Raw genomic sequence first — 15,131 nt, forward strand, 5'->3', positions numbered from 1 at the left:
TGAAAGTAACCAATTACTTTTTCTCAAAAGTAATCACTACAATTACATTTCAGTTACTTTTTTAAAAAAACGTCTACAAGGTGCTGGCCTTGGCTGCTGCACATCTAAGTAGCCTAAAACAACATTAAAAATAAACACACACATACAGAGGTAGAATAATTCTTTTTATCCATAAGATAGAAACGGTGGTCTCTCCGCTGGGAAGGGAGGTGGGGAGGGAAGCAGAGGCCACTACTCAGATCTTTGCACGTCAAACCAAGTGCAACCCCCCCCCCAGCCAGCAAGCAAGCATAATCTCTCTCACGTAAGCACCTACTGGACTCTGCCCTGCCACCAACTAAGGGTCACTCACCCAAGCAAACGTTTTCCCTTGAGATGCAAAAACGTTAAAATACTGCAAATGCAGCACAGTAACCAGAAAGGGTGGTGGAGGCTACTTTGTGTGCCAAGTGCAAACACAGTATTCACACACACATGTTGTCATCTTTCACCCCCCCAGTTCTTTATCTCCATTCTGCTGCTGCCTCTTCCTCCTCCTCCTTTATCCATGTTCTTGCCCCCTGGCTCCTTTTTCCCTCCACTCCATTCTTCACCACCACCATCCATTTTTTTAAACATTTATTTTCTCCACTCCACCCCATCTCACTCTCCATCTTCTCCCTCGTCGCCTCCTACCCACCCACAGAGCATGAGGGAAGAGCGAGGTTACACAGAAGCCCAGTGTGAGGCACATGATTTTCATCCACAAATCAAAGGAGCAGAAGATTTCCCCTGCTCCCCCCCCCAAAGTAATGCCCAAAAGTAATGCTGGAAACTTTACAATTATTCCACAAAAGTAATAAAATTACTCCTAGTTCTATTACAATCAAAATGTAAAGGAATTACCCACTCGTTCCTCAAAAAAAGTAATGAATTACCAGTAATTCGTTACTTGTAACGAATTACTTCCAAGCTCTGGCAATAGCACTTACCTTCCTGCCACAAAAGCACAATGATTTACTAATATCTGCAGATTAAGCTGCTGTTAAAAGCACAGGAGCAGGGACTGGTAAAAGCTAACTACTCTGTTTATATCTCAGTCAATCGTGTTGCAACCAATTTATGTGTCTAGAGGAACATGTCTTTTAGCTGTAAATCTGTTAAACAGCACCTGGAATTTTGCAGCAGGAATGATAAGTTTAATAGTATTATTTATATAGCATGTGTGAAATTTAAAAGCGTTTCACATTCATTATCCCAGTAATCTTTGCAGCAATTGTGGTTACAGGCAGGCCTAGTGTTGTTATCCACAGTGGCTAAATAACCAATTTGTGGTTGAAGTGACATGTAATCCAGGAAGTTTGCAGGTTGAAGAGTCACATTCCTAAAGCTACGATCTTATGCACACTTATTTGGGAGTAAGATCCTATGAACGAAAGTGGAGTTTATCTCCAAATAAGTATGCATAGGATTGGGCTGCAGAGTAAATGGGGTATAAAGTGTCACGTGCTTAAGGCAGCAAGCCTGTGTGCACTTGGCAGTAAGCCCTGTGGAACTAAATGGGACTTTTTCTGTGAGTGAACATGCAATATAACAATATAGTATTATAGTTTAAAAACACTGTTTAGGGATTCACAGGAGTCTAGGCCCATCTACAAAATACAAAGAAAAATGAAGCTGTTGCTTAAGAACATTGATCTGAAATGAGGTAGGCATTTTGGCTTTTCCAAGCCACTTATAATACAATTATTCTTAGATTTTTCTCCAGATGCAGTTTCCAAGATGATCTTTGCCAAGTTGATCAATAACTCTAACTATGATGATGTGAACTGCTTAAAACTAAAAATTGCTCCTTTTATGATAATCACCCTGGCCAAAGTTCAAGGAGGGGCACAGAAAGGTATGGTACAGAGAGGAAACGCCTATTGCCATGATTGTTTGCATTTCAGATACCAGATTGCGAAACTGCAGCTGGAGTAGATAGAACTGGGAAGTTGGAGGCATTCCTGAAGGATATCATGCGGAAGTATTGACACAGCAGTGAGCTACTTATTTGAGAGCCCTTTCACACATGTGGCAGCAAATCAGCTTGTCACCACATAGACAACCTAACCATAGCTCCAACTTGAGTATGCATGAGCAATTCATATGTCTGCAAACATGTATTTTGCATTCACATTGTGAGTGGTGTTCAATGCTGGTCCTACTCAAGAGTTGACCCACTGAAGTTAATAGTTGGAACTAATTTAGGATTATTAATTTCAGTGGGTTTACTCTGAATAGGATTTACAACCCAATATTTTTTTTTTTGTTCACCGGTCCTAACCCAAGTAATGTGTGAAGAGTCTTGGTAAGATGGCATTCCCAAACCTTGGGTGTCATGTTGTATTAAGGCAGCATGGAGTTCTTGTGATATACAGCTTTCATTTCACATCTGAATCCTTCCAAGCTCAGTTTAAAAACATTGGCCTCTAAAGCCCTAAAGTAGGGGTAGTTGCTGGAATATAGTTCCCATCATCCCTAAGCATTGGCCATGCTAGTTGGGGCTGATGGGAGTCGGAGTCCAACAACATCTGGAGGGCCACAGGTTTCCCACCTCTGCCCTAAACAGTCTAGGAACAGACTAGTCTACCTTCACCCATGTGAATCTACCTGAGTGTTGATCTGCTTTAGAGGCACTCATCTTTGGCCCACCATTAGTGAATATAACATTGTCAGCTACTAGGGACAGGGCCTTGTCAATTGTGGCTCCAGAACTGTGTGATTTTTTTTTCCTAGTCAGCTTTACCAAGCCCCCTCTTTATGAGCTTTTTGATACCGCTTGAAAATTGTTTAATACTGCAATCGCTTTTCTAACTGATTTTCTCATTTTTAACTCTGCTGTGTTAACAACAATGTGTTAACAACAATAATTTTATTGTTTTATTTGGAGGCTACCTTGGGACAATTTGTTTTTAAATACTGGATGTAAAATAATTGAAATAACATCCTAGAATGAATAGAAAAGGACCAAGCTACTATCTAGCCTAGTGGTAAGAACCCTGTGGCTCCTGGGCCTAATTAGGTCCACCAAGCCTCTCCATTTGGCGTGCAAGGCTACTTTGGGCAAACCACACCCACCTGCCAATCACCTGACATCATCAGGTGCAGAGGAAGGGCTGCTACTTGCACTGGTAGAAATGCCCCAGCAGCCTGTCCTTTCTTCTTCTCTCATGTCATGAATGAATGTTCTGGTGGGTCTGCTTGAGGAAGTGACTTCAACCCTTAGAAGACGTTCCCCAACCCTGTTCCAGGTCTGACCCACTCCTGCTGAGTGTCAAAGCCATCTATCTGCAAGATCAGCCTGTGCAAACCAGACCACAGTGAGCCCTTTGTACATATGCTAGCAAAGAAATAGCTCCAGGTAACTCGTGCAAGAAAGCCAAACTGCATGCAAGCCACAACAGCAACAACAAAACCTTTATGTGAAAGGTCCTTTTCAAATATGATAGTGAAGCTGTACCTTGAGCAACATAATAGTATAAGGAGAGCTTTCTTGTTCAGGCCAGTGGCCCATCTAGTCCAGCATCCTGCTCTCACAGTGGCCAGCCAGATGCCCATGGGAAGCTCACAAGCAGAACCTGAGCACAAGAACACTTTCCCCTGTTGCAATTTCCAGCAACTGGTATTCAGAAGCATGCTGCCTCCGACCATGGGGTCAGAGCACAGTAGCAAGAGCATATTTGTTCATTTATTTAAGTATTTATAGACTTCACTTTTCATAAAAATATAGCAAGGCAGTATATAACATAGAAAGTTACAGTAACATCAATAAAACATTGATAAAAGCATCAACAGAAGTTGGTTGGGGAAAAGGAAATGTTTCAAAGGTTACCTGTCTGAGGCCACATTCACACCAGATATTTATTCCAGTTTTGTTCTACTTTGAACAGTCATGGCTTCCCCCAAAGAATCCTGGGAAGTGTAGTTTGTAAAACATGCTGAGAGTTGCTATTCCCCTCACAGAGCTACAATTTTCAGAGTTCTCTGAGAAGAGGGATTGATTGTTAAACCACTCTGACAGTTGTAGTTCTGTGAGTAGAATTGGAGTCTCCTAACAACTCTCAGCACCCTGAACAAACTATTCTTCCCAGAATCGTTTGGGTGAAGCCATGACTGTTTAATGTGGAGTAATAGCGGAGTAAATGTCTGGTGTGAATGTGGCCTGAGTAACAGTTTTCAATAAGTATCTAAAAGTAGACAGAGATTATTCCTGCCAAGTCTCCATTGGTAGGGAGTTCCTCAGTTTAGGGCCTGACATACTAAAGGCTCAGTCCCTAGTAAAGGCTGACAGTCTCAGGAACATGGGGAACTGCCAGAAGTGTCCCATCAGAGGATCTCAAGTGATCGAGGTGGAACATATGGAATGAGGTTGTCCTTAAGGTACATTGGACCCAAGTTGTTTACGGCTTTGTGAAATAACACAAGAACCTTCAATCTGGCCTAGTAGCAAATTGGCAACCAGTGCAGCTCTCTCAGTAGAGTAGTAACATGTGGCCAATAGCTTACTCCTGTGAGCAGTTTGGCCTCTGCATTCTGCACTAGTTGCAGCTTCCAGATCAGATGCAAGGGCAGCCCCACATAAAGTGTGTTACAGTAATCAGGTCTTGAGATTACCAATCCATGGATCGCTGTGGTCATGCTATACCGATTCAGGAATGTTTGCAGGCTGGCATACCAGCCAAGTTTGTTAGAAAGCACTCCTGGCCACAGAGGTCACTTGGGCCTCTAGTGTCAAAGGTGGATCAAGGAGTACCCACAAGCTGCGGACCTGCTCCTTAAAAGGAAGTGCAGCCCCGTCCAGAACAGGCAATTGACCTGTCTCCCAGACACAGTTGGCCATCTGAGAGATGGTTGGTTTGTACAGCAAAGGTTGCTTTTGGCCACCAAACATTGTCCGGAGAACTGAAAGGCTTATGAGAGTCTAGATTCTAGTAGCTGGTCAACCCCTTTCTATGTGGATGCCTTTCTCAAGACAGCACATCTCTTTTACAGATCAAAGTTACTTGCAGAGGGAAGCTGTGCCCTCCAGGCATGTTAATGGTAAAGTCCGTTGGAAAGGAGGACAGCAGAAGTGGGTGAGCAGCTTCCAGTGAAGTCACTGGCTACAAGCAAGCTGTGCAGCGACTGTTTATCATTCTCAAGCTACTGCTTATAGAAAGCTCTGTGAGAGGAGTGGTGGGTAGTTGTGGGGAGGACAAAAATCCTCTGTTCTCTTTTAAACACTTCAGCTGAAAGGATGCAATCAGGTCAGACTTCACAACGTAATTTTTATATAAGCACTTAGGCTCCTGACTGAATATTGAAACGGAAGATGATATAATTTGTAATAATCCACACAGGCTAGATGGTTCATAGGCAGAGCCCAAATTGACTGCAGAAGTTCGAAAGCAGCTGGGAGGGCGGCTGGGCTAAGGAGTGACAAGCAGGCTTATCTATAGAACTTTAAAACAAAGATCACTTTGCTAACAATGGGAGGATATGACCTAAACAGGGAGTTTGTTGCTGAGTCTTCCATTAGGATATGGACACACGCACACACAAAAAAGGGGAGTTCTGCTACAGCTACACATAGGTGTTGGTACAGATTTCTGACAGAACATAGCAAAAGTTACAAGTTTTCATAACTGTCCCCTTGACAATGATCGTTTTTGAAAAACATAGCTGCATTATAGACATCAGCACCCACTTCAGGTTGGTTAAATAGCTGTTGGTACCTATTTACACATCCTGGGAAAATCTGGGCTGCAATAGAGTACAGAGTAAAAAAGCAACAGGACAACTGCCAAAAGACGTTGGTTTATTTTCTGTTCAGTGGCTGTGCAGCAGGGTGTCTTATGACGAAAAAAGACAGAAGGTGGAATCCAGACTAAGGCTATATACACTTTCCTTGGGGTAAGTCCCATTGGGCTCAAGAGAACTTACATCTGAGTGGGCATCTGTAGGATTGCACTGTAAGTTAGGTTGCATCCGCACCTTGCATATAAAACACTGTTATACTACTTTGACAAATATGGCCTCCCCCAAAGCATCCTAGGAACTGTAGTTTGTGAAGGTTGCTGAGAGTTGTTAAGGAAACCCCATTCCCCTCACAGACCTACAATTCCCAGAGTTCCCTGGAAAGAGGGATCAATGGTTAAACCAGTCTGATTAGCCACATGTACCTGCCCAACAGCTGATAGAGTAGGGGACCTTTTGACCTCCAGAGGTTGTTGGACTCCACAACACACTATCTCTGACCATGCCCCATGTTGGCTGGGGGTGTCAGTGCCCAATACCATCTGGAGGGCCCAGGTCCCCCATACCTTGGCCACATTCACATCATACATTTATTCCACTATTATTCCACTTCAAACAGGCCTGGCTTCTCCCAAAGAATCCTGGGAAAGCGTAGTGTGTGAAGGGTGCTGGGAATTGTTGGGAGACTCTTATTCTTCTCACAGAACTACAATTCCCCAAGTGGTTTAACAGTCAATCCCTCTTCCCAGAGAACTCTAGGAATTCTAGGACGCTTGGTTCTTTGGAGGCAGACCACTGGGCTGCAAGGTGAGAGGGATATTATAATTAAAATGATAGCTTAATGGCAATGCAAGGTAATAAAAGGAATTCAAGTATGTGCAGGTGTGCAGGATGAGTGAGAATAGAGACAATAAAATAAAAATTGCACTGTAATGCGGTGAGCAGAGTGTTACACAGACACTCCCCAAACTGTCCCAATCAGGAGTCATTCAACCTAGTTTCATCTCAAGGAGATGCGAGACAGTAGGGTGGGGGGAAAGTCTCCATCATAGGAACACAGGAAACTGCCTTTTGCTGAGTCAGTTCATTGATCCCTCTAGCTCAGTATTATTAGTATTATTATTGCTGCTGCTACTACTACTACTACTACTAGTAGTAGTACTACTACTAGTAGTAGTAGTAGTAGTTATTCTCACAAAAGTGACCTTAAGCAACTTACAATGACAAAAAGCCACACTAAAACCAAGTATAACAAACAACCCTTAAAAACAGCTGTACAAACAAGAGACGGGCCTTACAAAACCTGCCACACTAAAAGACGCCAGCAGTACCTGACGCCCTTCAAAATAAGGCCAAAAGCCCGAGTAAAAAGGAAGGTGTTTGCCTGGCACCTAAAAATAGACGACAGTGGGGCCAGGTGTACCTCCCCAGGGAGAGCATCCACAAGCAGGGAGCCACCACTGAGAAGGCCTGTTCTTGTGTCGCCATCTTCTGCACCTCCCTCAGAGAGTGCCCACAGAGAAGGGCCCCAGCTGAAGAACGCAGGGGGTGGGTCAGTTTATGGAGGGAGAGGCAGTCCTTGTGTACACTATGTTGTGTAGGCTGACTGGCAATGGCTCTCTAGGATTTCAGGCATGGGACATTCCCAACCAGTAGCATCTAGCGGGGCAGTGTGGGTGAAGCTGTCTTGCTCTTCTGGCTTCCCAACACTGCAGGTCGCTGCTGCTTACCGGGAAGAGAAAGGGTTGAGGCATGCGGAGCTTGGCATGGTGCAGCACCAAGTCCAGTCCAGTCCTGCTGCCGCTGCACATCACACTTCACCAAGCCCCCCACACCTCGCTCCCTCTCCCTCTCGGCATGTGGCAGCGACCCGTGGTGTGGAGAAGCCTGGAGAGCAAGGCAGCCCCACTCGCACCACCCTACTGGCAGCTACTGCTCCCAGCCCGAGCTGAAGAGGCTGGGGATTGAACCTGGGACCTTGTGCATGCAAAGCGAATGCCCTTCCACTTGGCTACAGCCCTTCCCCAATGAGAAATGCCAACCATCTTGCAAAGAAGTGTTGCCATTTACACTGCTTGGAACCTCGACAAAGAAAGAAGTATCCAGTCTCTGCTTGATTCATTCCCTCATTCTCCGGCTTCCTGTGTGCTAATCTGTCACAGACACTAAAACTTGAAAGCCTCATTATTGCCTCATTCACTTGGCAGAGCAAGGCAGGTCCATCCATTTCTCTGGCTCTCTGGCAGATGACTGCCTCACTTCTGCTCTGATAAACAGTCCTAGAGCTGCGCTCCCCTAGCATACCCCCTCCACTAAACCACTGTTTGTGTTCCATGTAGCTCTGCCATAGGATAGGGCCGTTAGTGAAATAAGGGGTGAGAGGGGAAGTGGCAGAGCATGTGCTTTGCATGCAGGATGTCCCAGGTTCAACCCCCAGCATCTCCAGGTAGGGCTGGAAGAGAGTAGTCTGTATGGAACCCTGGAGAGCCTCTGCCAGTCAGTGCAGATAACACTGAGTTAGATGGACCAATGGTCTGGTTCAGTATAAGGCAGCTTCCTGTGTTAGTGGAGAATCTGTTGGGCACCTTGCCATTTGAAGGCCAATTTTCTTCCATTTTGTATTCTATCTCGCTAAAGTGTATCATTAATCTGGCTTTCAAGCTGGCTATACCAGACAGGTATTTTAATTAAAATATTTTTTTTAAAGGCTAATAGCGGCTTATGTTATCTATTATGCTGATGGATTATGATGATCCTGTCGCAGAGAGCAGACTCCTTAAAGCTGAGGGCTGCCTTCTTATTTCTATGTATTGCTTCACAAGTGGAATTTGTGATACTTTGTGGAAAAGCACAAAGAGCTCACTGAGAAGGGGGTGGGTAGGTGGGGGGTGGAATTGATTCAGGGCCAGTTCAACAGCAGAAGCAACCAGAGTCTGGCCTTCAAAGTGGGCCATAATGTATGCTACATGAAAATAGCACTTAGCCAGCAAAATCATGACTAGCTTCTTAATGAGACAGAAGGATTTTCTTTGTTCGTTCTGATTTTCTTCATGTAGTCACTTTTTATCATCTTATAGTTCAACAAGCTATTCATTAGGAATACACCAAAGAGAGAGTTGTATCTAACACTAGTCCTACTTAGAGTAGACCCATTCAAATATATGAACGTTACTTGTGAGTATTGATTTCAGTGGAACTACTCTGGGTAGGAGTACCATTAGATATAGCCCAATGTAACCTGAAGCATAATAGCAAGTAGAACTGAAATGAAGCATAAACATGTATAAACACATACCGAAAGAGTCCACCCTTGTGACCCATGCCTCTCCTCCCTTTGCTCTATTCCCCCCTTTACTTCCCACATTGTTGACATTTCAGTTGTAAGGTCGTAGGGGCACAATCCTGTCTTCCTCTTTATGTCATTCCATAAAGGACAATGTGAATTGACAGCACTATTTAAATAAAGTGCTTTTTTTTGGGCGGGGAGGCCTATTATTAGGCAGAGTAAGATGGCTGCCTCAAGTGGCAGATGCCAAGGGGCAGGAAACCACAATGACGTTTTGGAGGCCAGAGATGTATGTGCCACACACACACAGCCTGAACTTTTTCCCTTAAACTAGCCTACTCTCATAGAATCATAAGAGTTGGAAGGGGCCCATAAGGCCATCAAGTCCAACCCCCTGCTCAATGCAGGAATCCAAATTAAAGCATAGCCAGATGCAGCAGAAGGTGCTGTCCCATCACCAGTGCTGAGTAGGCTTCTGATCATGGAAGGATGGGGAACAACATCTTGTACTTCTCCTCTGGGGTGGTCACTTACACAATTGCCAAAACAGAGCATGCAGATTTGCACAACATTTGCATATGCTAATTTCTATGCATAAATACACATTTAGAAATAATGAGTAGTATCCGATGGTAGTCCTGCTCAGAGTAGACCCATTGAACTCAATAGACACAACTAATTTAGGTTCATTCATTCTGATAAGTCTTTAAACCAGACTTAAGACCAGACAGCCCATGAAAGCGAGGACTCCTTCAAAGAGAGGAGTGTCCTCTGTATAGTTAGTAGGACAGAAGGCTACCCTCCCTCAAGCTGCAAAATATACTGGGCTGGTCCTCCCCATGAAGGCATGTGGTAAGGAAGATATGTGTGACGAGAACAGAATCGGGCAAGATCAGGCTGGCAGAGGGTGGAGAGCTAAAGGGAGTTCTGGAAGATTTCTGGAGTGATTGTTGGTATGGTTTAAGCTGTGAACATCCACCTACGCTCAACCAGTATCCTTGTAAATAAATGCAAATGTACCAAAATGCCAGACAGTCTCCAGTGAGCTCGTTCTAAAGGAAACCAAATCCAGGGAAAGCCCTGGAACTCTTGAAACCTCAGTGCATGGAGAACTGAAGTGCCCATAACAATGTGATTAACCCATAGAACCCGCCAAGATTTCTGCCGACAAAAAGTTACACCATATGCAGCAGAATGTGTAGGTGGAATCATACATGCCCAGGTTGGGGGATTTGTATTGTTTACTTCCTACCCACTTTTGGGAAAATCAAATCCTTGGAGGCCTGATTCACCGGCTATTCATTCAGACTCTAGGAAATTAACCTGTGTCGACAAGCCCTTTTTCTTACAGCATACCTGAAGTCACCTTTCTTTTGTTCCTCAACATTTCTTTGGTGCGGTTACTCATTTCATGAGCAGCAGGGTGTGATAATTGAGAATGTATGACACACAGACTTTTTCTTTGAAGACCCTAATCACCGACAACATTTGTAAGGCAGCACCAGGCTTTCTGTTTTTAATAAGGAATTTACTGCTTTATGAATCCCACATGCCAAGGAGATTTTTTTTTCTCTCCTTGCTGTTCCAGATTTTGCTCTGCTACTATTCCTCAAGCTGTATTAGTTATTAATTTAAAAGAATTTTAAACCACTTAATATTTAAACGTCTCTAAACCAGGGGTTCCCAAACATTTTTCCTGCAGACCACTTGAAAATTGCTGAGGGTCTTGATGCACCATTTAGGCTGCAATCCAATACACACTTTTTTGGGAGTAAGTCCCATTGGACCCAATGGAGTTTACTTCTGAGTAGACATGTATTGGATTGCAGCCTTCATAATGTTTCTGCCTGTTGTAGCAATTATAAAGTGCTGTGCTAGATGCGGTATGATTTGCAACTGTATTTTTATTGCTTCGTTCGTTTCTTATACTTTATTGTATGACAATTTGAGTTCCATAGGATTCAAATTGTAACACAACAAAATTCAATATAAGAAATAAAAGTAGCAAAAATTACAATTAAAAATCAATATGGATGTTTAATGTGGACACACCGTGGTCCACTGCATGAAGCTCGCGGACCACTAGTGGTTCACAGACCACTGTTTGGGAATCCCTTCTCTAAGCAGTATACCAGGTGTAGGGAACCTTTGGCACACCAAATATTGCTGAACTGCCAAGTCCCCAGCCCCAGCAACCATGGTCAATGGCCAGGGGTGGTGGAAGTTATAGTTCAGCAACATCTGGTGAGTCAAAGGTTCTCCACATCTGCAGAATACACAATATTATATCATCATCATTATTTGACTAGCATCCAATGCTAGTCATACTCAGAGTAAATCCACTGAAATTAATAGACATGGCTAACTTAGATCCATGTTAATTTCAGTGAGTCTTCTCTGAGTAGAAGTGAGTTGAATGCCTATGATGATGATGATGATGATGATTCCCTAACCTTCACCATAAGGTCTTAGCAAAAGCTACAGCAATTTAAAAATACAATAGTGTAAAGAGTTTCAAACAAATCACAGTCACAAGAATTGGAATGGGAACATAAAAAGAGACACAATCCCATTTGGTGCCCGGTACTTGCTGGGCAAAGGGGCGAGTTTGCAGCCGCAGCCGAAGCCCAGGCCGCCATCAGGGGTGTGTGTGTGTGTGCACGCAGCACCGGCGTGACACACAGAAAGGAGGCAGGGCGGCTGAAGGCCATTTAAGGCCTCTCCACCAGCCTCCCGCCCTCCTTTGAATTTTGGCGGTGAGGCTTTTTGGCGCGGCAAGGCCTGCAGCGCGGTGAGGCCTTCCAGCATCAGCAATAGCGGCGAGGCTCCCGGCTCGGCAGCCTTGCAACGGCGAGGCTTCGGCCGAGAGAGGCCTCACAGCGGCGGTGGCGAGGCTTTCTGAAAAGGTTAAAAGCGAAAAGGCAGCTTGGTGACACCTTTAGGCACCTTTGGGGGTGATAGGCGGTCCAGAGGCCTGCAGCTCAGGGCTATACGGCCCGGGGGCAGAATACGGGCCACCTTTGGGACCAACGTGCCTCATCTGCTCGGAGTTTCAGGGCTCCGGGGGGCGGTGATGCGGGTTGGACCCCCTACACATCTTCAGGGTGTGGCCTGAACTGGGGTCTGGCACAGGGCAGCCCCGGGCTCAGGCAAAGTTTGGTCGCCCTATGGCTGCAAGCAGGCTTTGCCTGGATCATCAGAATGCTCCCGCACTTGATTTCCCCTCTGCAGGTTCGTTATTCTAATTGATTCCATTTAATAAAGTGGCCCATGATTTAACCCAATGAATGGTGTTTGTGTTTTATTTCGGCAATAGGCCGCAAACATAACAACTGTGAAATGTTATTACCGTCTAAAAACAGACATAACAAGGTCCAACCCAGAGCTTGGAAAATTTACTTTTTTTGAACTACAACTCCCACCAGCCCAGTCCAGTGGCCATGCTGGCTGGAGCTGATGGGAGTTGTAGTTTTAAAAAAGTAACTTTTCCAAGCTCTGGTCCAACCTTATGGGCTGGGGAAGGCCTGGACCAAAAGTACATCTTTACAAAATGTCTGAAGCATCTGATGATGCTCACATATGGCAGAGGGAAAGTAATCCCAGAGGAAAGCTGTTTGCACTCTGTGAAATCTGGAGGTTCAAAGAGCAGCATGGGACTGTTTGAAAGCCCTTTTCCAAATGGCCTTGCACTGTTCCTTTTCGGAGTTTTAAGGGCTGTTTGAAAGCCTTCTTCTAAACAACCCCGCACTGCTTTTTTGTTAACGGCATGAGGCTGTTAGGAAAAGGGTTTTTAAGCAGCCTTTTTGAAGAGACCTACACTGCTCCTTTTTGGAGGTTTAAAGAGCAGGATGGGGCTACTTGCAAAGGGATTTCAAACAGTCCATGCTGCGCTCTGAAGTCCCAACAATTGGGGCTTTGATGTCAGGTGACTAACCCTGCCCATGTGTCAAACTTGGTTCACCAGGGATGAGAAGAGAAAGATCTAGCCTACTGGCCGAAAAAGGTTCTTGTTCTGGGGTTCTCCAGGGTTTCAGACAAGGGACAATCCCAGCCTCACCTGGAATTGCTGAGGATTGAATCTAAAACCTTCTGCATGCAAAACAGATGTTCTACCACTGAGCTATGACCCTTCCCCATGGAAAGAAAGGCTGAAGGATCTATCAAGGAAAAGGTTTTTCATGTGTCAAGCTGAAGTTGGTGGTGGCAGGAAGGAACCGCCTCCACAGAGAAACCTTTCGCCGGGGGGAAATAATGCATGATGTTTTCTGTTCTCCAGTGATGCAAAGTTCCTCAGAAGATGACATCTGAGCTTTGCCAAAACCCATAACACTCCCTCTTATATCCACTCCTTGCTGCTGTAACAGCCCTGAAACACACAATTTAAAAATATACGCCTTTTGGGGTGCTGAGTTCTTTGTTATAACAGGGCTCCCTCAGCACAGTGGTGCAAGTTACAGAAGAACTTTATGCCTTAGGTTCTCCAGGAGCAATTCGCTAGATATCTGGGCACCAAGTCAAGAAGGACACCCGTGTGAGCAGCAGCGTGGAACATAGTAGGATGCAGAAGCAGACTAGAAAGGAGAATTTGCCGTTCAGTTCAAAGATGCCCATGTCAATGAGATGTCTCTCTTTTCAAGAAATGAATTACAAGGGAAGATCTGATTCTAAATTTTACTGATTTGTTTCAGTCATTTGTCAGCATCCCAAAGGTGTACATGCACAAATGGAGCTAGCTGTTGAGATATACATAGATTTGCACGTTTCCTTTAAAATGCAAATAGCTGGTAGTTAATTCTTCATTTGGGTTCAGGCTGAGTTTGAAGTGAGGGGGAAATTTGCAAAACATGAGCAGGAAGCGTCAAGGTGCTTTACCAGCAACAGGAACACCACAACCCTGACTGGTAACTAACTTTTTATGAATGGAGCAGCTGTTGCTCCTGATTGACTCACTGTCATGCAAGATTAGAGTCAATGTGGCTGCATATACACCATACATTTAAACCACATTTTTCCACCAAAGAATCCTGGGAACCCACACAGAGCTACAGTTATCTGAATCCTCATAGTTTGCAGGCTTCTTAGGGGGAAGTTTTGTGCTTTGAATGTACGGTGTGCATGCAGCCTAAGAGGGCGAATGTGGGATAGTGGATAATGTGCTGGCTGCAGCTTGGAATGTCCTGAATTCAAATCCCTGCTCAGCCACATAGTTTGCTGGTTGATCTTTCCCCTTCTTCTCTCTCAGCCTGACTTATCTTACAGGGTTATTGGGAGGATAAGGGAGAAGAACACACCGTGTACGCCAGCCTTCCCCAACCCAGTACCTTGCAGATGTTTTGGACTACAACTCCCATTAGCCCCAGCTAGCATGTTTAGGGATGAGGGAACACTGACTGGGGAAGGGTCATAGCTCAGTGGTAGTATTTGCCTTGCATGCAGAAGCTCCCAGGTCCAATCCCTGGCATTTAGAGGTAGGGCTGAGAGAGACTCCTGCCTGCAACCCTGTGGAGCCGCAGCCAGTCAGTGTAGACAATATTAAGCTAGATGGACCAATGGTCTGACACAGCTTAAGGCACTTTCCTATATTCTTATGATTGCATGCTATCGTAGGTAGGGCTCCAACTCTTACAGTGCATGTTCACTTGGAAGAAAGAGTCACTGTTTTCTGTGCATAATCCCAAGAAGGTGTGCGTAGGATTGCAATCCAAGCCCAAATGAGCACAGTGGGACTTACTTCAGGGTAAGCATTAACAGGGTTGTACTGCACTGCACATCAGTTAGATCAGAGGTGGTAGGGAACGTTTTTCAGCATAAGGCCCACATTCCCCCATGGGCAATATTTGGGGGGGGAGTGCATGCTACTGGTGGAAGGGGCCAGAGATAAATGTGGGTGGACCAAAGGATGCAATTCACGCCCACTCTGAACTATAATTTCCCGATTCCCAGCTTTCAAGATTTTTAAAGTACTTTTCTAGCATTTGTAGAACCAGAAACACAAGACAAAGGCTACAGTCACCCTACATTTATTTCACTATTATTCCACTTTGGCTTCCCCCAAAGAATCCTGGGAAGTGTAGTTTGTGAAGGATGC

Source organism: Rhineura floridana, chromosome 12, assembly GCF_030035675.1.
Source record: "Rhineura floridana isolate rRhiFlo1 chromosome 12, rRhiFlo1.hap2, whole genome shotgun sequence".
NCBI classification, from domain to species: Eukaryota; Metazoa; Chordata; class Lepidosauria; order Squamata; family Rhineuridae; genus Rhineura; species Rhineura floridana.